Below are 25,098 nucleotides of genomic sequence, written 5' to 3'. Positions count from 1 at the left end.
GGTATAGAGTTTCTTGCCATATGCCTCCAAGATCTTCTCCTTGCCTAGCAGCGCCTCATAGGAAAAGGCCGAGGACGACTGAGGCTTGGAGTATAGTGTTGCTGCAGTGATCACCGAAAAGTGTGGTTGAGGATGGGCCGACAGCAAGAGTGTATCCCCCTTCACCTACCTGTACTTGGCGTCCAGGCGTCGATTGACCGGCTGGGCCGAGTGGGGTTTGAGACAGCCCTTCTTGGCCAGGGAGACTACATTGGTCTGCATAGGAATCCCCGATTTGGCTCTGCCGGCAGCTCAACCTCGGGTGGGGGAAGGTTCAGGTACTCCCCCCCAGCCCTGCAAGATGTTCGTGTAAGGCCCTGGGCTGAGGATGGCGTGTCCGGATCCTCCTCCTCGTCCGTATCCTGCGGATGTGGAAGATCCTGTGGAGGAGGAGGAGGTGTAGATGACGCCAGACGCTGGGGTGCAGGGACCGCAGCCAGAGGCTAAGCTGGCCGCAGAGGTTGCAGAGTTGGCTTTGGAGCCGGAGGAGGCGGCTGCACCAGAGCTTGGGGGCCCGATGGAGGCGTCTTTAGTTCCGCTAGCATGGCGGGAATGACTTCCCTGATAGCGTCTTTGATGATAACCCCCATCTGAGGTGACTTCATGAGGCTGAGGAACTTCAAAGAGCACCTCCTCACTGGCCAAAGAGGTGGCAGGGGGTGCCAACGTGGTAGCAAAGAGCTGCTGGAGCCGCTGCATAGCCTGTCCATATGGATGCTAAGGAAAGCCACCCTGCGCAATTGAGGGGTATACTGAAAGCCACGTACCTGGTTGAGGCCAGTCCCATCTCAACACTCATTCTTCGTCGAATTCCTGGAATGGCATCCGACGGGTGCCTCTTTCTGGTGCAGCGGCCATTTTGTCGAGCTGCCCGCCACGTGCCTGCGATGAGGTGCTCAGCCCGCTGGGCCCGGCCTCGTCCAAGACTCTTGCGTGTGGATCACAAGGCCTACCCTGCTCCTCGGGCCTAGGCCCGGTAGCTGTGACACCCTCGACCAGGGGGTCAGTAGAGCTGCGTTTAGGTGCCCACTCGGACGTATGGTTGGTATTAGGGTGTAGCCCCTCAGACGTATTGCTGGTATTGGGGCGTAGCTCCTCGCCCATGGTGCCGGTAAGAGGGCGGAGCCCCTCGGATGTAGACCCGGTAAAAGAACTTTCCAGTCCCTCAACACTGCACCCGGGAGGATCCCTCGACCCAAATGCCGGTAGCTGAAGCAGCCTCAGTGCACGTACCGGTAGAAGGACCTGACCGGTCCCTCTCTTGTGGGAGAGTCCCTGGGAAGGAATCTCCCTTGCGGGGTGCGATGGAGAATATAGGCCCTACCTTGAGCGTGGTTCGATGCTTCATGAAGTTCTTCAGATCCTCTGGAGGCAACCTCTGGAAGAGCTCCCTCCACCTGGCTAGTCTGTTCTTCAGCACATTCGAGGACAGCGAGTCACACACCGAACCTAATTGCCAACCGTGGTCTGGGCCAAGGCAACGTAGGCAGAGGGCGTGGCTGTCTGAAGTTGGGAAGAGCCCGTTGCACGATGGACACCTGCTGAACCCTGTAGAAGTCGACATGTGCCGGGGAGGAGCGTGAGGTCAGAGGATCGAGTACCTGAATGAGAGAAAAGACAAAAAAGAAAGAAGAAGTATCCGCGTGGATTTACATGGCCAAAGCCAAACCCAGGAGTGCTTGTGAATTCGGCCTGTTCCGGTCGAGGCGGGAAAAGGGGGACTGAGGTGTGGCACTGGAGCGTGGTGTCAGGGCAGCGCTTGCTCACTGGGCCCCACATCTAAATTTAAAGGGAAAGAAGGTTTTTTTTCTGTTGAAAAGGGATCCATCTCCCATCCCTTGGAAGGGACACCCATACAGTATGGAGGAAAGGGGAGGGGACGCAAGAGTACATAGCAGTACCACATTACACAACCACAGGAGGTGGCAAGGCTCAACAGAAGGAACACTCTTACCTCTGGAACAGACTCACCTCAAGTGAACAGGTTGCGTAACACTGCTTGGCCGACCCTGGACTCCTCTCTGGGATGCCTGTTGACGCAATAGAACCTTGTGAAGGTGTGCGTAGACCTCCAAGTAGCAGTCCTGTAGACGTCCATCAGGGGCACACCAGACAGGAACGCTGTTGTTGCAGTGATCGCTCTGGTGGAATGGGCTCTCGGACAGCCAGGCAGCAGTCGGTTGGACTACCGACGATGAGAGTGTGTGATACAGCCAGAGAGCCACCTGGAGATAGAAGCCTTGGACAAGCCCTTCCCATGGTTCACAGGACTAAAGTTCACAAACAGTTGAGACGTTTGCCGAAAACTCTTTGTGCGTGCCACATAGAACTTCAGAGCACGAGCAACGTCCAGCGAGTGCAAGGCCCTTTCAGCCGGTGACTAAGGCTTTAGAAAAAAACAGGTAACACCAAAGGCTTGTTGAGGTGGAATTCCGACAGAAGCTTTGGCAAGAAAGAGGGGGTGCGTCTGTAGCACCACTCTCGATTTGTGGAAAGTCTGATATGGCTGTTTGCAGGCTAGGGCCTGATCTCACCCACCCTCCTGGCAGAGGGGATGGCCACCAGGAAAGCAGTTTTCCACTAAGGGAACTTGAGAGCCTGATGCATCGGCTTGAAGGGGGCTCTCGTTGAGTTCGGGGCAGGAGCCTTCACTGGAGGTAAAGATCGAAACAGTCCTTTGAGAAACTCCTTGAAGAGATAGTGGGACCAAAGAGAAGATCTTCCAGGAGACCTGGTGTAGCAGAAGATAGCTGCCAGATGCACCTTGATAGAGGAGATGTGCCAGCCCCGCCTTGGCCAAGGACAAGAAGTATGGAAGAATCTGCGGGCCATGACCCTCAGAGGGGTGATCCTCTGCGACCGGCACCACAAAACGAAACGCTTCCACTTGTGACCGTAGCACTTAAGAGTGGATGACACTCTGGCCATGGCAAGAACCTCCCTGTAGTCTGCCGGCAACTCATATCCTCCAAATTCTAGGGTTGCAGTAGCCACGCCTTCAGGTTCAGCGATCCTGGGTCGTGATGCAGGATTGCGCCTCCTTCTCTGGTGAGCAGATCCGCGACCACTGGCAGCTTGACCGGAGGTGACGCTGACAGACTAAGAAGGACCGGGTACCAAATCTGCCTCGCCGACGATGGGGCGACGAGTATCATCCTGCATTAGCACTTTGAGTTGACTAATACCTGGCAGCAGGAGAGGCAATGGGGGAAAGGCATGCAGAAGCAGGTCTTCCCATGGGAAGGAGAAGGCGTCACCATGCTCCTCGGTGGGTGGAACCTGCTAGCAAATTTCTGTCATTGGAGTTTTCCGCCATCGCAAACAGATTGGTCTTGGGCTTGCCCCACTTGATGAAGATGCAGTCCACCTGGTGCTGGCGAAGTTACCACTCGTGGCAGGGGCGCACCAGGTGACGGCCGACGGCCCAGTGCCACAAGTTCTGCGCCTCTTTGGAGAGCACTGGGGATCGGGTGCCCCCCTGCTTCCTGATGTAGAACATTGTGGTGATGTTTTCTGTGAAGACCCTCACCACCTTGCCCTTTAGGGAAGGAAGGAATGACTTGAGGGCCGAGAACACTGCCCGAAGCTCCAGGATATTGCAGCCATCCGATGTGGGCTCCCCAGCCCTCCAGGAAAGCATCCGATGTGACCGTCTTCTGGAATGGGGGTTTTGAAACCCTGTACCCGGGCGATGTTGGCGTGTATGCCCCACCACCTCACTGCCCAATGGAACTCCTCGTCGAGAGGGATCTTGTCCACAGAGCTTCCGGACACTTGGATCCAGCAAGCATCCAGGAATTCCTGAAGATGGCAGATCCGCAACCGGCATAGCTGGATAAGGTAGATGCACAACGACATCATGCTGAGCAGTGACTCGATGGGCCGCACTGTGGCGATCTTAAGTGACATCCGTTGTACCTTCCCCAGCACAGCCGCTATCCTCTCCTCCGAGAGCGCCACTAGGCAGGAGACCATGTTAAGCCTGGCTCCTAGGAACAGTGCGTTCTGTGATGGCATCAAGCAGGACTTCGGATAATTGATGGAAAACCCCAGATCAGTCAGTTGCTGGACGGTGGTCTCTGTGTGTTGACAGCTAACTATCTTGAATTGGCCTGGATGAGCCAGTCGCTGAGGTACGGGTACCAGGCACTTTGTGGAGCTGACTTTAGGCGGAACGGGAGGGCCTTGAACTGGTAGTGCCTTTCCTGCACCATGAAGCGTAGGAACTTTCAATGCTTTCTGTGAATGGAGACGTGGAAGTAGGCGTACTTCAGACCCAGCAACGTCAAGAAGTCTCCTTCCTCCAGTTGGCCGAGCAAGTGTTGCAACGTGACCATTCTGAATTTTTGGGACTCGAGGTACTTCTTGAGACGACGCAGGTCTAGACTGGATCCCCAGTCTTCTTTTTGACTAAGAAGTATCTGGAGTAGACTCTGGAGCCCCTTTTTTTGTTGCATGGCCTGTACCTCCCGCAGGAGCCGAGGGATGTGCTGCTCCTGCCGGGTCACTAGAGGGATCCGTGGATACTTTTGCTGAAACTCCAGGTTATATGTCTGTGGGTGAGAGCATCCAGCACCCATTTGTCAGTAGAGATCTTTTCCCACTCGCTGACGAATCCCGTCAGACAGCCTCCCACCAAGGTTCATGGGTGGGGCCCCGACATCCTGGCCGGATCAGTCCTGCTTTGGCACCTGCGTTTCGCCTTGGGGGCGTCGACAGCACTGACCACCTCCACCAAAAGCCTTTGAACGGCCTCTGTAGGCCTCCTGGGTCGTAGACCGGGAGGGTTGACAGTATGACGAGGAGCCTCCACCAAAAACTTTCATCGATCTGCCCGACTTTCCGTTTGAGGTGCGAAAGGAAGAGCAGTGCTGTTGGAGAGTACCCAGGGCACGAGCCGTATTCGTCTTGATTGCCTGCAGGGACCCTTCAACGGCCTTTCCGAAGGTTATCCCTTTCCAAGGGCATGTCCAGTACCCTTGTCTGGACCTGTTGGCGGAAATTGGTGGCCATCAGCCAACCTCGACGATTGAGGCAGACACCGTTCTCCCATCTGCCGGAAACCTGTGTCGACGATGTCCAGGGCCACCATGATGGCAAGGTCCGACACCACTTCACCTTCCTGGAGGAGTGTGATCGCCTCCACCCGCTTGTCCTGATGAATTTCAGCTTCACAGCCTCAAGGGATCCTGCCCTGGATGGAATTCTGCAAAAGCGACTGGAAGGACGCCTACCATCATCTGTGTGTGGTGGTCATTGCTGGAACTCGCCTTCCCTCCCACGCACACTCTGAAGTGTCCTAAGGGGACAGCATTGGTGAACCTTGCATTTCTTCACCACTAAGGGTTGCACTCTGCTCCTGGACCTGACCGGAAGAGTCCTTGCACCCACAGCTCCTGGGCACTTTTCACCGAAACCAAATGGCAGGAAATACAACCTCCAACGACCCGCAGTCGAGCCATCATGTCAGCTGGGAAATTCAGAGTGAGGGGGCAAGTAAACGCAAAGCATTTGTCTCCGCTCTGTCCTCCAAAGGATAACATTGAGAACAAGTCCTCACATTCCATTACACTGCCCTTGGGTCGTCGAAGCTGGGTAGTACCATCTGAAAGAGAAGAACACATTTTACTTACCTAGCTCTCTTGCTCTTTCACCCACTCAGTACTAATAAATTACACACACGCCCCTCGCTTTACAGATCCGCCAGAGTACCAAGAAACCATGCAAGTGGCAACAGTGAGCAGTATATTAACTTAACAACTCTTCTTTTCAACAATCACCAACACAACTAACTTACCTGCTACATTCTGAAGAGAAGCATTGTGGCACCTTTGACTTTTGGGCACAAGGCCCGGTTCTTCTAATGGATTGGACTGCTGAAGTTGGGAAAATCATTTCTAACTTGGCTCAATCTTTACTGCATCATTTTACTTACCTCCTGTGACGATTGAAGTCATGGAATGCATTTTAAGAACCTATGGTGAAAGTATATATTTCTATTATGGAGTAATTATGTAAATGTTTTTTCTAGAAGGTTCACAAGTCTTCTCTTTTATGGACTATATTGTTTTATATGTAATCTGATGTGTGTATGTATTAATACTTGACATGTTTAAGGTTCTTTAATAGTTGTTTTAACATGTATTTTGTGTTTAAGATTACGTATGAGCAACCAAAATCACAATAAATAAAAAGAAATGTAAACAAATTATTGAGTAATGTGCGATATTATCACCTGCTGGTTTTATTTTTAAGTGTGCGTTCAATGCCTAGAATAAATATTGTTATTCTATACATTCATGTTTAAATTGAATTCATTTGTGCTTCACTGTGTGGACACCTGACACCACTCACACTCAACTGAGAATAGCCTTGAATGTCTCCAAGTTTACCTTGATTGGGTTTTTGGGGAACATCTCAGATTCCATGTTCAATACAACTAGGTTGGCCTCCTAATATTTGTCCACCAGGCCTGATTCGAGAAATCCATCTCAACACCAGCACCAGTATCCCCATGTACAAAAGGTGTCTTGTTGGATTTGCCCTTAATGCCATTAAACATCTCCTGACACAGGAAGAAACCATGATATTTCTGGCTGCACAAATGCTTGCCCAACTCCTGCACCACCTTGTAAGAATACTCTTAAAGATGACTTTGCCCTCAATGGCAGCAAAACACGCAATGCTACAGCAAGGAAAAATTTACTTGTTTGGTTGAACAAATGCCTCCCTACACCATGTAAGAACACACATCATAGTGGCCTTGCCCCTTACGCAAGTAAAAAATAACACGCCACAGAAATGTCCAGTCAGTCTGCCCCTTTTGCGTCATAAAATTCACTCTGACCACCCAAACACTCATTCAGGTAATAACATTAATTGAGTTGACTTTGCCAAAAAATTCCCGTAAAACATGTAAGAAAACATCCATGTTTCAATGGCTCTTTTCTTGCCTTAACTTAGCAAGCACACATTCACTGACCCAGTGGCGTCTATTGCATTTTTTTAATGGAAACAGCATAATCATTTCCCACAAATATGAGTGACCGAGAGTAGTGAAGGAGCCGAAACCATGTAAAGGGTTATAAGGGGATTTGGGAGGGAGCTCCCCATCAGATACGTTTTTGAATAATGGGTTAATATGGTGCAGCATACAGAACTCTTTCTGTGAATAATTGGGTAAAGAAAACAGTTTTTGAAATTGGTTGTGGGGGTACCTCCAATTCAAAAATCCAATCGATGGAAGTCACCAACAGCATACAGGAGCATTATTGCTTTAATTACTGTAATGCTTTTCCATTAAAAATTCAATGTCACAATAAGAAAACATGTCCACACTTGCACAATGTAGGCCAGTCTAGACACAACACATGTTTTCTTTAGTGTTATGATACCCAGTAAAAATGTCATTCCACAGTAAGACATACCTAGACTGGCTGCACCAAAATGCCTTTTGCTACGATTTGAACTCTGTCCCGACTGAAACTGTTCATCCAATATTGTTATTGGTGCAGGAAGGCCCAGATTCCTTGATATATGACATGACATTTATAACGCGCCTATACACAAGTGTTTGAGAGATTTGTTTGTTTTACTGCAGCACTGTTTGGGGGTGTGGGGGCTCTCAACAGTCCCCACCTAGGGTGGGACTTTAACAAGCCAACCTAGGGTTAAGCAAGGTTATTCACATTATAGTTGAGCAAAGCCACCTTTGCATAGCATTTACCAAGCAGCAAGGCTGAACTAAGGAGGAGTGTGGAACAGTTGTGTACTTTAGTTAACACTTAGTAAACTTAATAAGGAAAAGACTCACACGGGTAAGTTATACAAAATAATCATTTATTACACTTTTACACCAAGGCATATTTTGGGTAAGTGAGAATACTTTAGTATATATTAAACTCACAGTTGGGTAACACTATGTGGTTACACTAACTTAGAATCGGAAGCAGTTCACACAATAAGTACATATATTACATACCAATACATAGGCCTCATAATTATAAGGCACCAAGCACCATATACAACTTCAGAAGTCCAGCCCTAGCCTGTACCAAGTCCATGGGTAGTCTTAGGTGTGCAAAAAGGTTCCTGAATGAAAAGGTGAGTGGCCAGCCAGGAGGGCCCACTAAGCTAGTGCAGGTAAACGACTGCAGTTAGTACAGGGCAATTGTAAATATGCAAAAGGTATGTTTGTTAGGGAGAATTCTCTATATAGGCTAATTTCCCAAACCTAGTGAGTCCCCCAGCAGCTTTGCTGGATTTTTGAGGTGTATTTTTTTCTCCTGCTAAGAGCGAGACTCTTTTCCTCCCACTCTTAGGCATGATTTGAGAAAGTCCTTTGACTTTGTAATGTGTTTTATTGGCTATGGGGTCTTTTACTCCATAGGGCTTCATGTGTTTTGGTAAGCGTGTTACACAGCACTCTCATTGCAGTAAACAAAGGGGTGTCACAGTGACCCCCAAACGTAGACTCCATTCCCTGGGACTGACTACTGTCTCCCAGGGCATGTAAAGTCACCATTGACTTTACTAGTCTTAAATTTTGACCAGAACCAGTACAAACCATCCTATTATGGAAGTACTGGTAGGGGTAATTAGATTGCCCCTGGGTCTGTTTTTCGAGGGGGCACTGTGCAGTTCCCCCCCCTCGTCGAGTTTCTGGCTGGTGGCAGTGGTTACCACGCAAAATATTCCACTGGAATATTTCCTATGGGATTTTCCCATTCATTTTAAACGCACCACTTATTTTGGTGCAATGTTAAAGATACCGCCGGGTTATTTATTTAATATTTATTCCCCGGTTGTTTTTTTTTTTGCCAGGACTCGGTTTTAAAATGGCGTTGGTGTGCAAGTCGAGCCCTTTGTTCCACTTTTGGCGGGCTGCCCAGAAGCCTCCAAAAGTGGTGCCACTCTGTCTGGGTCTACAGGATGTGTGGGAGGGGGGGGGGGGATAGGCACCCTGGACTGAGTTGCCTCGGCAACTCAAGTCGCACTCTTGTGTGATTGGCCCAGTGGTGAGCCGCCCGGCTCACCACTTAGCATGTTTGAGTGACAGCTAGGACTGGTGAATGGGGGTTTTCTGCATAAAAGCCGGGCTTTGGGGACTGGAACTTCAGAAGTCACCACAGGACCTAAAGAATCCGAAGAGGGAGAAGCTGAACCGACCTGCAACGACGACACCACTGGTGGAGCCCTGCTGAACCGCCTCACCACTTCCCGATGACAGAGAAGATCTTCATCCTGGAGAGTCTTCTTCCTTTCAACTGGTGGTGTTAACCAGTTCGCCCTCTTTTTGCCTTCCTGGATCGTCTCGTGGTCGAATCGCCCATGCCAAGCACCCCGGCGGCCAGATAGCCACGTTTCACCACTACCGCGAATAAAAGGGTAGTACCTTTTAACCGAGAAACTCTGCGGCTGGTTTCTTCCCTGGCAGTGCAACGACCTCCAGCTTTCCTCCACGTCGAGATCTTCTCTTCCCCTGGATGAAGCACCGACTTGCACCCACTGCCAGGAACAACTGCACCCGCTGGAGCTTTCTCACCATTTCAGGTACTGTGTCCCGCCTGGTCTCCCTTGCACCAGACTGTTCAAGGTGGCCCGTAAATCCTTGACTCTCTATCCTGGGGTGACCTGGGATCTGTTAACTAACTTTTCTGAACTGATCCAACTCCTTTTTGAACTATCTGCAAAGACTTTTAAAGTATACTTAATCTGTGTGATCTTGGGCACAATTCCGCCTTGCTCTCTCCAAGAGTGGGCCTGGCCTATGAACTTTCTTGCTCTACAGTAGATTCTGCCTTTCCTGACTTGCTGTGGTTCTTTTAAAAGTGTTGGTATTGTGTGCTTTTCTAATTCTGCCTTTTCCCTCCCTTTTGAAATAATTATTGGAGTGCCATCTTGGATAAGCGCTCACCTCGGTATTTGATAATAAGTGGTGTTATTTTCCTAAGATTGTCGAATAATTAATCAGGGAGGTGTATATATTTCTAAAGACTGTTTGAACTTGCTTGACATATTAGTGCCAGTGTATTTTTACAAGTGTGTTTTTAAATAAATAATTATATACTTTTATACCAAAGCTCTGGTCAGTGTTTGCTTGTGCTACTGTATTTTTGTACCTAATGTGTATACTCTATATACTGCCTAACTCTTCTTGAGAGAAGTCTGACTGCTCAGCCACAGCTACCAGGTAAATCTGGGTGGTACAGACTGCTACCAATTGGGTTTACTGCCAACACCTGTAGTCCTAAGCCTTTTGCAGTGGTCCCTAAGGGAACTGCACAGGTTTCTGCCCAACAATGTTGAATTAGGCATTCTAAATTCTTTGCACTTGTTGCATAAAATGGTGTTGCAGGCCTCTTTACATACTATTGTTAAAGTCCAGTCGTGAGCCAACAAATGTGTTAATGACTGATACCTGATGAGTAAAATACAGGGAGCAGATGTTTGATCTAACTAATGAAAAAACAAAAAAAAATGTATTTAGTCACAGCAGCAACTTGACTTTTTAGCGGCAGACTGTTGTCCAGGTTAATACCCAGATTTTTAACTTCCTGTTTAGGTTCTGGGCATTTGACAAGAGAGTTTGGACAGAGAGAAGTATGCCAGAGACTAGGGAAAACCAAGATCTCTGTTTTATCGGGAATTATTTTCAGATACTTAATATCTATTCAGTCTTTGATCATAACCAGGCAGACCTTGACGTTTTCGGATAGTATATGGTCAGCTTGGTTAAGATTTAGTAAGATCCCAATGTCATCAGCTTAGTTAAAAAAAGCCAAACCGAACTATTATGTCCATTAGTGGCCCAAGATAGAAGTTAAACAATATGGGGGACAGTGCAGTGCCCCCAAAACCATACTCTTCTGGAGTAGAGAATTGGATGGTTGACTGCATCAAATGCGACAAAAGTCCACAGAAATCCGTGCTCCAGAGCCACCTTCGTCAATCTTTCTCTTAAGTCTATAATTGCTGTTGTAATTCGTTTAGTGAAACGGGTCGGTTGAAAGCCAGATTGAGCATCGTCTAAGATTTCTGAGTCTTCTACATAAACCTGGATTTGTAGTACCACTGCTCGTTCTAATTGTTGGGGAGCCTGGATTATAAATGGAACACCTAAATTATCAGTCCAAGATGGAGGGAGGAGCTGATCTACATCTAAAAGGGTCTTAAGTACAGTTCCAGTAAAGGAGAACCAGCTATCAGCCCTGGGGTTCTCAAGTGACCTTTGTTGGAAGACCCATTAATCCTGTGAGGTATCTTGAGGTGGTCTGCATTGCAGAAGTCTTCATCTCTTTGTTTTGGGTCTTCTCTGGGACGCGGACTAGAACAGTTTGCTGCTTATCTCTGCACTGGTGACCCAAAGGATTCCTGAAACCTGCAGTCAGATCTGAAAGACTCAAATTCAGTGGTGTCAGTTAGCATACCCATTTCTGTTGCCCCTGTCTTCCTTAGGATAACATTGGGTGTTCAGTCCTGATCCTAAGCTCACTCTGACCTGACTTTTGGTGGTGGAAGCTGGGTTAAGCATCCTTTCCTAGCCCTATCCTAGTGAATAGGAATGAGAGGAGTACTTACCCGAGGATTACTAAATACTTATCTAACTTTGATAACGTTCTAAAAGCATCACCACAGCCTTATGCATAATTTCTGAATAACCTCACCGAAGAAGCTAAACATTAGAACTTTTGGGCACACGGCCCCATACCATCCCAGGGTTGGACTTACTAAGATTGAGGGAATTTGTTCTCGTGTTTGTTTTGCCTATTTTTATTGAATCTGACTATTCATCTGTACTGCGCTGGTAATTAATTCATATGCAATTCTATTCTCCTAATGGTGAATGTGTATATATGGTTTTGTGTGACAATAGTTACCTTTGGTTTTTATATGCTTAGTGTGTAAATGAAGGCCTAAGAAATAACTATTTTTACATGATTACTTTCTAATCTGAATTGTTAGTGTTGTCCTTTCTGACTCATTGTAGCCCTAGACCACTCTCACTTTTCCTGAGACAAAGCCTTGACTGCTCAGCTACCTTACCTTGATTTGGTTTTGGTTAACCTCTCAGTTTCTTCCCTTTTTACCATTAATAGGGTGGCCTTCAAAAATCCTCCACACCAGGGCTGATTTTGGAAATCTATCTTCACTCACTTTAAGAGAAGGTGAAAAGTATTTGTTGTGTGCTTGAACAAGTATTTCCAGTGTCTTTCTGAGAGCTCTGGCAGTGGCCTTAGTGACAAGGTGATGGATTTTGTGATGCAACGCACCACCTGCGTTAACGGTGAAGGTATTTTGCGCAGGGGGCGGCTTGATGTAGAAGTATTGCAGATTACTTCAAAAGTTGAAGCCATGTTTAAGATTGGGCAGCTCTACCAAATTTGGAAAAGTGCAAGGCTGTCCAGGTCTGAAGTGTGTGATGGAATACACAAAATAAATCAAATACGATTTCCTCAAGACCAGCAGCCAAATGTCGGAGGGTGAAAGGAAGGCCAGGAAATGGTGTTCGGCTAAAGGAGAAGTATTTACCGCTGCAATTGTTGGAGCTCCCTCGTTTAGGCATGCCACCTTTCATTCAATCCTCAAAAACCCCTCTCTTCCCTCCATATATCACTCCTCCCCCATCTTTCTAAACTTTTATGAATACCTCGTTGGCTCTTAACTTTCTTCCTGTATCACTGCTTACTCTATCCTGCCCCACTTTCAATCTGGTTTTCATCCTAGTCATTCAACCTAGAATGTTCTCTTTCTGACTCCCTCCTTTCTGCATGTTATGCAAAACACTCTTCCCTCCTGATCCTTCTTAACTTGTCAGTAGCCTTTTACACTGTACACCACTCACCTTATTCTTCCTCCCAAGTTTTCTGGGGCTGTCCTGCGCAGGTCCCAATCCTACATTTCTGATCATACCTATTCCGTTTCCTGGGCTGGCAAATCTTACGCCACCCTCTCCCCTCTATCATGGTGTCCCTCAAGGGTCTGTCCTGGGACTGCTTATTTTAACCCGCTACACCTGTCCTCTTGCCTCTATAATTTCATCATTTGGTCTGTCTCACCCTCTCTATGCTGATGACAATCTGCTTTTTCTATCCTTTTCTGCATTATCCTCCTTTTGACCTCCTGCCTTCTGGCTATCCAGTCTTAGATGTCAAACCATTACCTCATTCTTAATTTCTCCAAGACTGAGGTCCTCTTTCCTGCCTCAGCCATCCCTTCTCCTTTGCCCCCTGCCACAATCTTTTCCTACTGCTTTGCTTCCCATCTCTCCTTCTGCCCGTAATCTAGGCGTCAGCCCTCCAGATAAGGTGCATATCTGGCATTTTTACACACTTAATTCTTATGAATACGACACCTTTCTTTTTCCTATTCGTATTCATTACAAGGCTATTCTTGGCAGCATCCCCATAATTTATGGACTTCACTGCTGACATCCAACTGGGTTGAGTCATGATCTGTTGATTTAACACTTTCCTGTGTTGGTTATTTAATCTAGCAAATACCTTTAGAGTCTATCAAGTGTAACATTTGGAAATAAATGTGTGTTTTTCACTTTGTTCATAGCTTTGATTTTCTGTGTCACAATGTTTAAGAATTATGTGTTACTAATGTGCATTGCAAATTGCTTTGACACTTTAGGAATTTTAATTAGAATTGGCATTCTTATTGAGCCGGATTTGGAAGATTGGTGTAGTACAGTGTACATGTGTGTTCTAGTAAAGGCTGCATTTTTGTGTTTATCTGCACTGTTTATATTTGTTTTAATAGAGGCCGCTATGCTGAAGTACAATTTTATTCAAGTTTACTAGTGTTTTGAATCAGTGTTTCATACTAAGCTTCCTCTTCATCCAAAAGACCATCAGTGGGCTTGAGGTTTTTGATGCATTTTAGTTTTGAGAGCCTCTGAGCAAGCAGCTGTTTGACATTTCTCATTACCAAAGGCATTTAATGGTAAATTAGTAGATATGTTTGGTATAGTTTTAAAATATTGCAAGAGTTTACATGTGTGCCTCTGTGTGTCACTGCATGCATTCAAGGGCCCATTCACTTGTTAGTCACAGCTGAACGAGCAAGGAACAGTTGGATGCATGGTCTGAACGTTACTTTTAATATCCCACCGTCCACTGCACTGAGCAGGTATAATTCAAAGATAGGGAGAATGAAAATCTACCAGCAATTCTTTGATGGACTTTTATATAATTTTAATGGGGCATTTCCAGTCCTTGCCCCATCAGGACTAGCTATTATTTTTTAAATGTGACCAGGTCAACACTTCCCAACATGCTGTATATATTTTTAGTAGGGTTGACTGTACTAGTACTTTTCAACAGCTCTACTGTATATTTAAGCACAGTGCCCTAGCTGCTCAGCAGAGCTGCCATATGGGACAATGAGGACTATTCACAGCAGGGCTAAAGCACATGTAGTGGCATCATAACCAGATTTCTTAGCAGGACGGCTATGTTTTGGAACAGTACCTGCATTATTTTTACAGTGCCATTGTAATAATGCAGTACCAACAAGTGTTTGCAGTTTCAGCACGTAGCTAAAGCACTGAAGAGAAACAGTCTCTAAGCTCTCCCCAGCATTCTCCTGAGCTGGTAAGTGTGCACACTGGTGGACAATGCGAGAAAATATGCATTGCTGTGGTAGGCTTCAAGCCATCATGCGCTCAGTATTGCGCTTTTCCTAACTTCTGATTCTCCCATGTCTGACACTGCCAAATCTCTAGTACCTCTATAAATCTCCTCCTGCTTCATGTGTAGGATAGTTCATTGAAAGAGGTATGGAGCCTGGCATGAACCAGCTAGGTCAGGAAAGCCATGCATGGGACTGCCGATGGCCCAACCTTACAAGCCTTACAGAGTCATAGGCCTGTCAAGAAACTTCGTTCAATAGATTGATAATCCTACCCCACAGATCAATGTTTCACCTGCGAGTTCCCCATTTGTCAATAGCTCGGTGAGCTCATGCATCTGCATGAAGTGATATGCATTTAAGATAGAGATGAAAGGTTTGAATTGTAGCAGAACTGACATGGCTTTACCAGAGGGTAAATGTGTGATGTTTCAGAACTCCCATACTTGGCATTCAGTGCAGGTAAAGCATTTGCATGGAAACAAATTCAGCATCTACTGATAGGAAACTCTAAATCTGCAATTTCCAACCTAACTTCCAAAAGCAATTTTGCATACATTTAAAAGGAACCACTCCCCAATTTTCAAACTTAACTATATTTATAGATAGAATTTCAAATAAATAAGGAGAGTAAGAGCAATTACGAACCTAGGAGAGACAGTACAGCCAAGGGCTGACGTTGGGGCAGACAGAACAGAGAAAGTAATGGAAAGGAAGGAGAGGGAGAGGAGGAGTAATACAATGCAAGAGAAAGCAGATGAATTAACACGAGCGAGAGGCACTGGAGTTACAATAATCGAGACAGCAAGACAGAGGAGAGAAACAACAATCTTAGTATTCCGAGAACGGATATGCAGAACGATACAGAGCAAGAGACCACAACAACAAGCATGGAAACAATAGTGAGAGGTAGAGAACAAAGAGGGAAACAGGGAATCGACATATCAACATGAAGAGTAGAGCCAAAACATGACAAAGAGGCCATGAAACATAGGTAAAGAGGCAGCAACAGTCGGAGAAGAAAGGCATAGTAGTGATACTGGTGGAGAAAGGGACTTTATTTAAGAATACCCAACTAGCTGGTATATGGTTCTGTAGCTATAGTAAATTCTGAAGAGGTCCTCTGTCCTAATGTCATGAAGATGAAGCTGGATAGCACACACCTACAAGTTATTACGCGAGAGAGCATTTTCCACGAGTGTAATCAATTACTTGAAGCCAGATAACAAGAACTACGAATATATTGTTTCTAGTATTTTCCAAACTTTAACTTTATGCATACATTGGATGGATGTCCAAAACATTTTACTTTCTTAGAAAAATTAACTCATTTTTACTCTGTGGAATTTGGATTTACTCTTCAAATCTCAAAGTAGGGAGTAAACTACTCCCACCTCCACGCCTTTGCCGCGCTTTACAAATCTCGTTACATACATACATACACATACATACGTACCTCAAAATCCTATCTTTCTCCACCCAGAATTCATCTCTTTCTCGCTCTTGTAAGGAACAAGTTACTTACCTGTAACTGTTGTTCTCCAGCATGGGTCTGGCATGGATTCACATGCTCATGAATATTCCCCGTCGTCAGGCTTGGAATCCTCGGCACAAAAAAAATCAGTTTCAGTTTCTGAACTGTCTTTCTCCTAATAACCAACCACTGGTCTCTGGGTCATACTGCCCCCAGCCATTGACTGCCCTCTACCTAAGCCCCTCCTGTGGCAGCCATCTTCCGATTTGGTAGCACGTAAAGTGGCAGTAGGATCAAGAGAAGAGCCGCAGAAGGGTAGGAGAAAGGGTTGGCATGTGAATCCATGCCAGACCCATGAACAGTTACAGGTAAGTAACTTGTTCCTTTTCCAGCATGGGGTCTGGCATGGATTCACATGCTCATGAATATAAGAATACATAGCAGTACACACATGAACAACCACGGGAGGTGGCAAGGCTCAACATTAAGCATTACATCAACTCAACATAAAGCACCTCTTACCTTCTCACCAGGCCCACCTGCAGGCAAACAGGTTGCGCAGCACTGCCTGGCTGACTCTGGACTCCTCCCTGGAATCCCGGTCGACGCAGTAGAATCTCGTGAAGGTGTGCGTCGACCAGCCCTGCAGATGAGCCAGCAGGGGCACACCAGACAGGAACGCCGTGATAGCAGCGATTGCTCTGGTTGAATGGGCTCTCGGACGGTGACAGTGGCATGATGCAGCCGGAGAGCCATCTGGAAATGGAAGCCTTCGAGAGGGCCTTCCCTTGGTTCACAGGTCCAAAATTAACAAACAGTTGTGATGTCTTCCGAAGGTTCTTCGTGCAGTCCACGTAGAACTTCAGTGCTCTAGCTACATCCAGCGAGTGCAAAATCCTCTCGGCCGCCGACGAAGGCCACGGGAAGAAAACAGGTAACGCCAAGGGCTTGTTGAGATGGCAGTCCAACGGCACCTTGGGCATGAAGGAGGGGTGCATCCTCAGCACCACCATCGTCTCGTGGAATGTCAGGTAGGGTGGTTTACAGGAGAGTGCCTGGATCTCTCCCACTCGTTGTGCGGAGGTGATGGCCACAAGAAACGATGTCTTCCACGATAGGAATTTCAACGGTGCCGATGCAGAGGCTCAAATGGCGACCCCATGAGCCTGCTCAGCACCACGTTGAGCTCCCACTACGGGGCCGGAGCCTTCACAGATGAAAATGATCGACACAGCCCTTTCATGAACTCCTTCACCAGGCAATGAGACCACAGAGATGATTGCCCCGGAGTTCTGGTGTAGCGGGAAATCGCTGCAAGATGGATTTTGATGGAGGCATGAGCTAGCCCCGCCTTGGTGTTAGGCAGAAACCTGTGCAGTTCCCTTGGGGACCACTGCAAAAGATTTAAGACCACAGGTATAGCAGTAAACCCACTTGGTAGCAGTCTGCACCACCCAGATTTACCTGGTAGCTGTGGCTGAGCAGTCAGACTTCCCTCAAGAAGAGTTAGGCAGTATGTAAAGTATACACCATAGGTACTCAAATACAATAGCACAAGCAAACACTGACCAGAGCTTGGTTTCAAAAGTATATAGTTATTTATTTATTAAACACACATAAGTTGAAATTACTCTAGCAAAAATATAGTAAAAACTCTTCAAACACAGTTATAATGAAAGCAGTTTCAACCCTTACTCCTATCTAGACAACTCTAGGTTAACACCACATAATTCGAACAGAGGTGAGTGCTTAACGTTAGATGGCACTCTAGTAGGTTCAAGAAAGGGATAAAAGGAACAGAAATAGGTTAAACACACCACTCTAAGGTCCAGAACACTTGCAATAGGCTCAAGGAAGTACAAAGTCACAGGTGAGCAAAAGTCACTAGGCAGGGCCCACTCTTAGAGTAGCCGGAGCGAAAATGTGCCCAAGATCACACTGTTAGTAGGGATTCAAAGTCTTGCAAAGAGTTAGAAAGAGTTTAGAGTGGCTTAGAAAGTTTAGCCAGGGTGTCCCAGGCACTCCCAGGTTCGAAAGCCGGGGGCTAAATCTACCCCGTACAGTCGGTGGCAAGGGAAGCCAGGCGGAACACGGTACCTTAAGCGGAAAGGATCCTCCAGCGGTGGCAGTTGTTCCAGGCAGTGGCAGCAAGGCTCGACGTCGGTCAGGGGAGAAGAAATTCTCGCTGAAGAGCAGAAGAAGGTCGTTGCACTGCCCGGGAAGAAACCAGCCGCGGAGTCCTCCGGTTAAAGGGTTGTACCGACTTTCGCGGTTAGGGGTAAAAGTGTGGTATTCCGGTTGCCGGGGTGCTTGGCACGGGCAAGGCGGCCACAAGATACCTCGAGGAGCGGAAAGAAGGTGAAAACTGGTTGTCCCCACCAGTCAAGGGAAGGAGCCACTCCGTTAAGAGTTCTCCTCGGTCGTCGGGAAAAGTGGTGAGACGGTTCAGCAGGGCTCCACCGGGTGGTGTCGTCGAAGCAGGTCGGCTCAGCTCTTCCCTCGTCGGATTCTTGGTCCTGTGGCGACTTCTGAAGTTCCAGTCCCCAAAGCCCTGCTTTTATGCAGCAAACCCCCATTCACCCAGCCTAGCTGTCACTCAAACATGCTAAGTGGTGAGCCGGCCGGCTCACCACTTGGGCCAATCAGGACGGAGTGCGACTTGAGTTACCAAGGTAACTCAGTCCAGGGTGCCTAAATCCCCCTCCACCCCTCCTAAGTACCCCAGACAGAGTGGCACCACTTTGGAGGGCTTCTGTGGAGAAGCCCGCCAAAAGTGGAACAAAGGGCTCCACTTTGGGTCAGAGTTACAGAGGCGAACACCAACGCCATTTTAGAGTCAAGTTTTGGCAAAAAGTCCCAACCGGAGTTATAATAATAAATATATAAACCGGCGGTATGTTTAAGGCTACCGTAAATAAATAATTAAATGTGTTAGCCTAAAACAATGGGAAATCCCATAGGAAAATATTCGCGGTCGAATATAAAAAGTAGTTTCCACTGCCACCAGCCAAAACTCGATCAGGGGGGACGGAGACGTGCCCCCTCGACTAACAGACCCTGGGGCAATCGAATTGCCCCAGCCAGTACGTCCACAATATGATGGTTTGTACTGGTTCTGTTCAGGATTTAAGACTAGCAAAGCCTTTGGTGACTTTACATGCCCTGAGAGACAGTAGTCAGTCCCAGGGTATGGAGTCTATGTTGGGGAGTCCCTAGGACACCCCTGGGTCACGGCACAGAGGGTGCTGTGTAACCCACATCACAAAAATACATGAGGCCCTATGGAGTAAAAGACCCCATAGCCCATTCAACACAAGGTTTAACCAAGAAAACACACTTCAACATGTCCAAGAGTGAGGGTAAAAGAGTCTCACTCTTGGCAGGAGAAAAAAATAAACCCCAGAAATCCAGCAAAGCTGCTGGGGGACTCACTAGGTAGGGAAATTCAGCCTAAACAGAGAATTCTCCCTAACACTTGGCCAGCAACAGTAGGTACGGCAGCACTTGAGGGGCTGTAATCTGCAGGGGATTAATCTTCTGTGCACGGCACCAGACAGAGACCTCTTCATTTGTGTCCATAGCACGTCAGGGTCGAGGACGCCCTGGCCTTTGCAAGCACCTCCTTGCAGTCCGCCGGGATATCGTACCCTCCAAACTAACGCTGCAGGAGCCAGGTCTGCAAGTTCAGCGACCCCGGGTCATGGTGGAGGATGGCGCCTCCTTCTCTGGCGAGAAGATCTGCGTCCGTCGGCAATTTGACTTGGGGGGGGAGGGTCGCTGACATGTCCAGAAGGTCTGGGAACCAGATCTGCCTCGGCCACACCGGTGCGACGAGGATCATCCTGCACCGGGACCATCTGAGTAGATAGATGAGTCGCAGCAGCAACGGCAACAGTGGGAACTCATACAGGTACAGGCCGGACCAGGGGAATGAGAAAGCATCGCCCATGCTCCCCGGCTGGGGAAACCTGCTGGCCAACCTCCGGCACTTGGTGTTCATCGCCGTCGCGAATAGTTCAATCTGGAGTTTGCCCCATTGTTGGAATAGCAGATCCACTTGATCCTGCTGCAGTTCCCACTCGTGGCACGAGCGCAGCTCCCTGCTGAGTGAGCAGGGAGACCCTTAATCCTGCCAGATGGAAGGGTACCAGAAACATCCCTTGGGCGACGGCCCAGTGCCACAGATCCTGGGCCTCCGTGGATAGGGCTGGGGATCTCCTGCCTCCCTGCTTCCGGATGTAGAACATCGTGGTGGTGGTGTCAGTGAAGATCCTCACCACCTTGCACTTGAGGGACGGAACGAACGAACTTAGGGCCCAGAACACGGTTCGGAGCTCCAGGACGTTGATGTGTAGTGACCTCTCCTCCGGGAGCCAAAGGCCTCTTGCGTGGAGATCTCCAGTGTGCGCTCCCCATCCCCCCAGAGAGGCGTCCGTTGTCCCAGTCTCCTGATGTGCCGGGGTCTGGAAGTCCATACCCACCGCGAGATGCGTGCGGCCGCCGCTTGCATCCAACGGGCGTCAAGGAACTCTTGCAGTAGATGCATCCGCAGCCTGCACAGATGCACGAGGTAGATGCACGAGGACATCATGCCGAGCAGGGACTTGATGGACCTCACCCTGGCCACGTCCATGGTCGACAGCCGTTGCACATTGCCCAGGATGGCCTTCGCCCTTTCCTCCGACGGAGATGCCAATCGCGCCTCTGTGTCGAGCCTGGCTCCCAGGAACAGGGCAACTTGCGACGGTACCAAGTGGGATTTTGCGAAGTTGATCGAAAATCCCAGATCCGTGAGCAGTTGGACGGTCTTCGCTGTGTGCACGACGGCGAGTTCTCTTGTCTTTGCTCGGATGAGCCAATCGTCCAGGTAGGGGTAGACGTGGATCCCCTACAGACGCAGCCGCGCCGCCACTGGTGCCTGGCACTTGGTGAACACCATGGGCGCCGACTTCAATCTGAAGGGGAGGGCCTTGAACTGATAGTGTCGACCTTGGACCACGAATCGCAGGAACTTTCGATGTCCTTTTTAGAATGGGGATGTGAAAATAGGCATCATCCAAGTCCAGCGACTATAGGAAGTCGCCTTCCTCCAGCTGTCCCAGTACGTGCGGGAGGGTGACCATCCGGAACTTCTGGGACTTGATGTACTTGTTTAGACGACCAAGGTCCAGGATGGGTTGCCAGCCGCCGGTCTTCTTTCATACGAGGAAGTATCGTGAGTACACTCCGGAGCCTCGATGGCTCCCTTCGTCAGACTCGCCCTTACTTCCAGCAGCAGTTGAAGGATGTGGTTTTCCTTCCGGGCCACGGTTGGAATGCGGGGACACTTCCTTAGAAACTCTAGAGTGTGCCCGTGGGCCAGGGCATCCAGCACCCAACTGTCGGTGGAGATGGACTCACGGCGCGCTGACCAACTTCGCCAGCCGGCCTCCCACCAGGGTGCTCAGGTGGGGGCCCGACGCTACGGCCGGTTCAGTCCTGCTTGGCGGCAGCCTTGCTGCTTTGGCCTCCTTGGCGACAAGATCCTCCTGTCTTTTCCTGCATCATCTATAGGCCTCCTGCGATGAGGAGCGGGCCGCCTAGCGGTACGACGAGGAGCTACCGCCGAATCCTTTGGAGGCACCTTGCTTGCTTCTGGAGTTCTGAAAGGGCGGATGTCATTGTTGAAGAGCACCCAAGGCCCGTGTTGTCTCCGTGTCGGCCTTGATGGCCTGCAGTGACTCCTCCACTCTTCTTTCCAAACAGGTTGTTCCCGTCGAAAGGCATGCCCAGAAACCTGGTCTGCACATCTTGGCGGAAATCAGTTGCCTTGAGCCAACCACGTCGGCAAAGGCAAACACCATTGCCCATCTGGCGAAAACCGGTGTCAGCAATGTCTGTGGCCACCGTTATGGCGTAGTCTGACGCCACCTCGCCTTCCTGTAGCAACTCCAGGGCCTTAGCCCTCTTGTCATCCAGGAGGAAGTCCAGCAGGGGAGCTATCTTAAACCACAGCTCCCCGTCGTAGCGAGCCACAATCGCGAGGGCATGGCCGCTTTAATCGTCGTCGCCGCCGACGAGATGACCCGCCGTCCCATGGCATTCAGTTTCTTCCCCTCGCCGTCCGGCGGGGAGGTCGAAGTTGATGCCATCACCCCCGCCGCTTTCTTCTTGGCCGCAGCAGAGACGACCGAATCCGGGGACGGCTGGGTCCTAAGGCACATGGGGGCGGAATCCGGGACCCGGTACTACTTCTCGTACCGGTCTCTTAGCAGGAGCCGTGGAAGAGTTCTTCAGGAGCGACAGCCCCTCGTCCCAGATGTCGTCCAGTAATGGAACCGAGAGGACCGTCTTCCTCTTGGCCTCACGCTGTTGATAGAGGAAGCCTTCCTTCTTCTGTTCTTCGGGGCAGATCTGGAAGAGCTTGGATGCCCTGGCAATCATGGTGTGGAAGGAGCCAATTTCGTCGGGCGGAGAGGCCTGAAGGGGTGGGTGATGGAAGGCCCATCCCGTTGTCGCCACTGTCATCATCCGTCCCCGTCGTGGCCGTCTCCGTTCCCGTAGCATCCGTCGGATCAGGGGAGGGAGATGAAGGCCATGAAGGCTGGAAGGGAAGGGGGGTGAATTCTCCTCCACTTGGTAGGAGGGCTTCCCGACTGTCCAGGCTCCGTCGGATCGGCCGCTGGGGGTAAGGGCAACCTTGTCCTTATCTCCGTACACAAGGCCTGGACCCTCATCAAGATTGCTCCAGAGTTGTCTTGTGGCACAGGAACCAGCTGCGACGGGCGCAACGGTTGGGGAGTGGAATCCTCTGCCTCCACGGGCTTCTCGTCAGCACCGCCTTCGCGTTCTCCGTCCGCCTTGTCGGGATCCCTCCCGTGGGACCGGACCTCCTCGAACTTCTTGTTCAGGATCTTCACGACTCCAGCCAGCTCCTCTTCACATTGGGTATATGTGTCCGTAATGGCCACTAGGCCCCCCCCACCTCTTTTTCCACCCAGGGTCTCACGGGGGTCTTATCGATTGGCTGAAAAGAGGATTCCCTCCGCGGTGGCAGGGAAACTCTAGGCCCCAAGGTCACCTCCACTGGGGTAGCCTCCACAGGCTTTGACAGGGCCGCCACGACTCCTTCGATAGAGGCCTTAGCCGGGTGAATCAGGGCCTTCGTGACTTTAGGCGCGCCTGAGGCCTTCACCTTGGGGAGAGGGTCACCGCCTCGCTCCCCCTCAGCGGTCTCCGTCGGCTGTCTCAGTCAGGATCGATAGAGGCTTCTCCCGAAGCTTACCCGGGTTCTCCGATTTCCTCTTCCCTGAGCCAGAGCGTTGGCTCGTGGTTGATGGCGTCTGTGAAAGTGCGCCCTGCCTGGCAGCCGAGGAGCCCGACCGATCGGTGCCCGCAGACTTGCGGTTCTTTGTCTTTTGTTGGGCCCCCGTCGCCGGAGCGCCCTCAAAGGTCTTAGAAGACCACTCGGACTTCTTCTTCTCACCTGCTGCTGGGCTCTTCCCTTCCAGCCAGTTGGTGAGTCGGATACGCCGATCCCTCAGTCCGTTCGGACATGTTCTTGTAAAACGCACAGTCCTTTTCCACGTGCGTTTTATCTTTGTGAAGGCAGTAGAGACATCTAGAATGCTCATCCTCCTGAACAGCTTGCATCCGGGCGTCGTGTTTCCTTTGTCCTGGGCCATGTCCACGCGGGGTAGGCCTCAAAGATCTTCCGGAATCCTCCAAGAAACGAAACTCGAAGAAAACTTCGCCCTTGAGGGGCGTAGAAAATTCAGAAACAGGTCCCCGTTGATCGGAAGTAGAAACGGTGGAGCTTGAGGCTCGATTGACCGAAAAAATGAGGTTTAACTCTATGAAAAATCGCAAAACGCAGTAAAAGCTCGACAGCTATAGCACGAGGACTCTCAACACTTGAACGTGTGGTAAAAATCTGAAGATGGCTGCCAGAGGAGGGGTTTAGGTAGAGGGCAGTCATTGGCTGGGGGCAGTATGACCCAGAGACCAGTAATTGGTTATTAGGAGGAAGACAGTTCAGAAACTAAACTGAAACTGATTTTTTCTTTACCGCGGATTCCCAGCCTGACGACGGGGAAAATTCATGAGCATGTGAATCCATGCCAGACCCCATGCTGGAGAAGGGACATCTCTTTAGCATCCTCAAAGCCAAGCCTTTTCTCACTTTCCAGGTCTCAGAGGTGTTTACTCCTCCCTTATTTTTTTGCGGCTGCTCTATTATTGCTCCCATCGCTTCTTTGGTCTTTCTAGCTCTCACCCAAGAGCCCACAAAAATCAGTGTATGACTCTTCTGTTTGCTGCAATTTTTAAACTTTCAACGCAGGAATTCAATATCTCCAGCCCTGCCTAACACTTCAATGGCTACCTTTTCACTCTCTGCTCAAGTTTTATTTCCTATGTCTTGTCTTGTCTTTTAGTCGCTCCATAATCATGCCCCCACCCTTACCTTTCTTACTTGATCTCATTTTATTCCACTGCTCAATCTCTCTGCTCCAAAGTCTCAATTACTGTCAGTACCCTGCCCTCCCTGTGCCCAGTCCTGCAATCATTCCTTCTCTCTTTTGACCGCTCTTCACTGGAATGCACTCCCTCCAATATCTTTCCTCGCACCCTTTCTTCCCTTCCGCCCTTAAGGCTTATCTGCCTTCCCTGTAATTGTTGGTTATCATTTGGCTTTTCTATGAAATGCACGTAACTTTTTTAAAAGTTTGGAAAAATAAAAGATTAATTATTCTGTTCAGCAGTGCCTTAAATCCTCCCCCCCTCCATACCTAAAAGCACTTCATACAGTAAAATGTTCCAGCTCTCAACCAGCAACACATTCCATGCTCTTCTTTATCTCAAAGATTCAGTGATTGCTGAAGAGCTCCTGAAGTAAGTTCCTTATATGGAGAGGAGAATCAGGCTGCCTGAACACAACTTCAAAAATCTCTTAAAAGTTCAGGAAGCTA

General features: G+C 49.0%; 1 protein-coding gene across 2 annotated transcripts in view; it reads right to left on the bottom strand.

Moving 5' to 3' along the window:
• USP24 (ubiquitin specific peptidase 24) overlaps window positions 1-25,098 on the bottom strand; it is a 2,799,104-nt gene that overhangs the window by 2,099,836 nt on the left and 674,170 nt on the right. The gene's annotated exons all lie outside the window — the stretch shown is intronic.

The sequence above is a fragment of the Ambystoma mexicanum genome, chromosome 1q (genome assembly GCF_040938575.1).
Source record: "Ambystoma mexicanum isolate Mex_15411 chromosome 1q, UKY_AmexF1_1, whole genome shotgun sequence".
Taxonomy (NCBI): domain Eukaryota; kingdom Metazoa; phylum Chordata; class Amphibia; order Caudata; family Ambystomatidae; genus Ambystoma; species Ambystoma mexicanum.
This window is presented reverse-complemented; position numbering and strand designations above follow the sequence as displayed.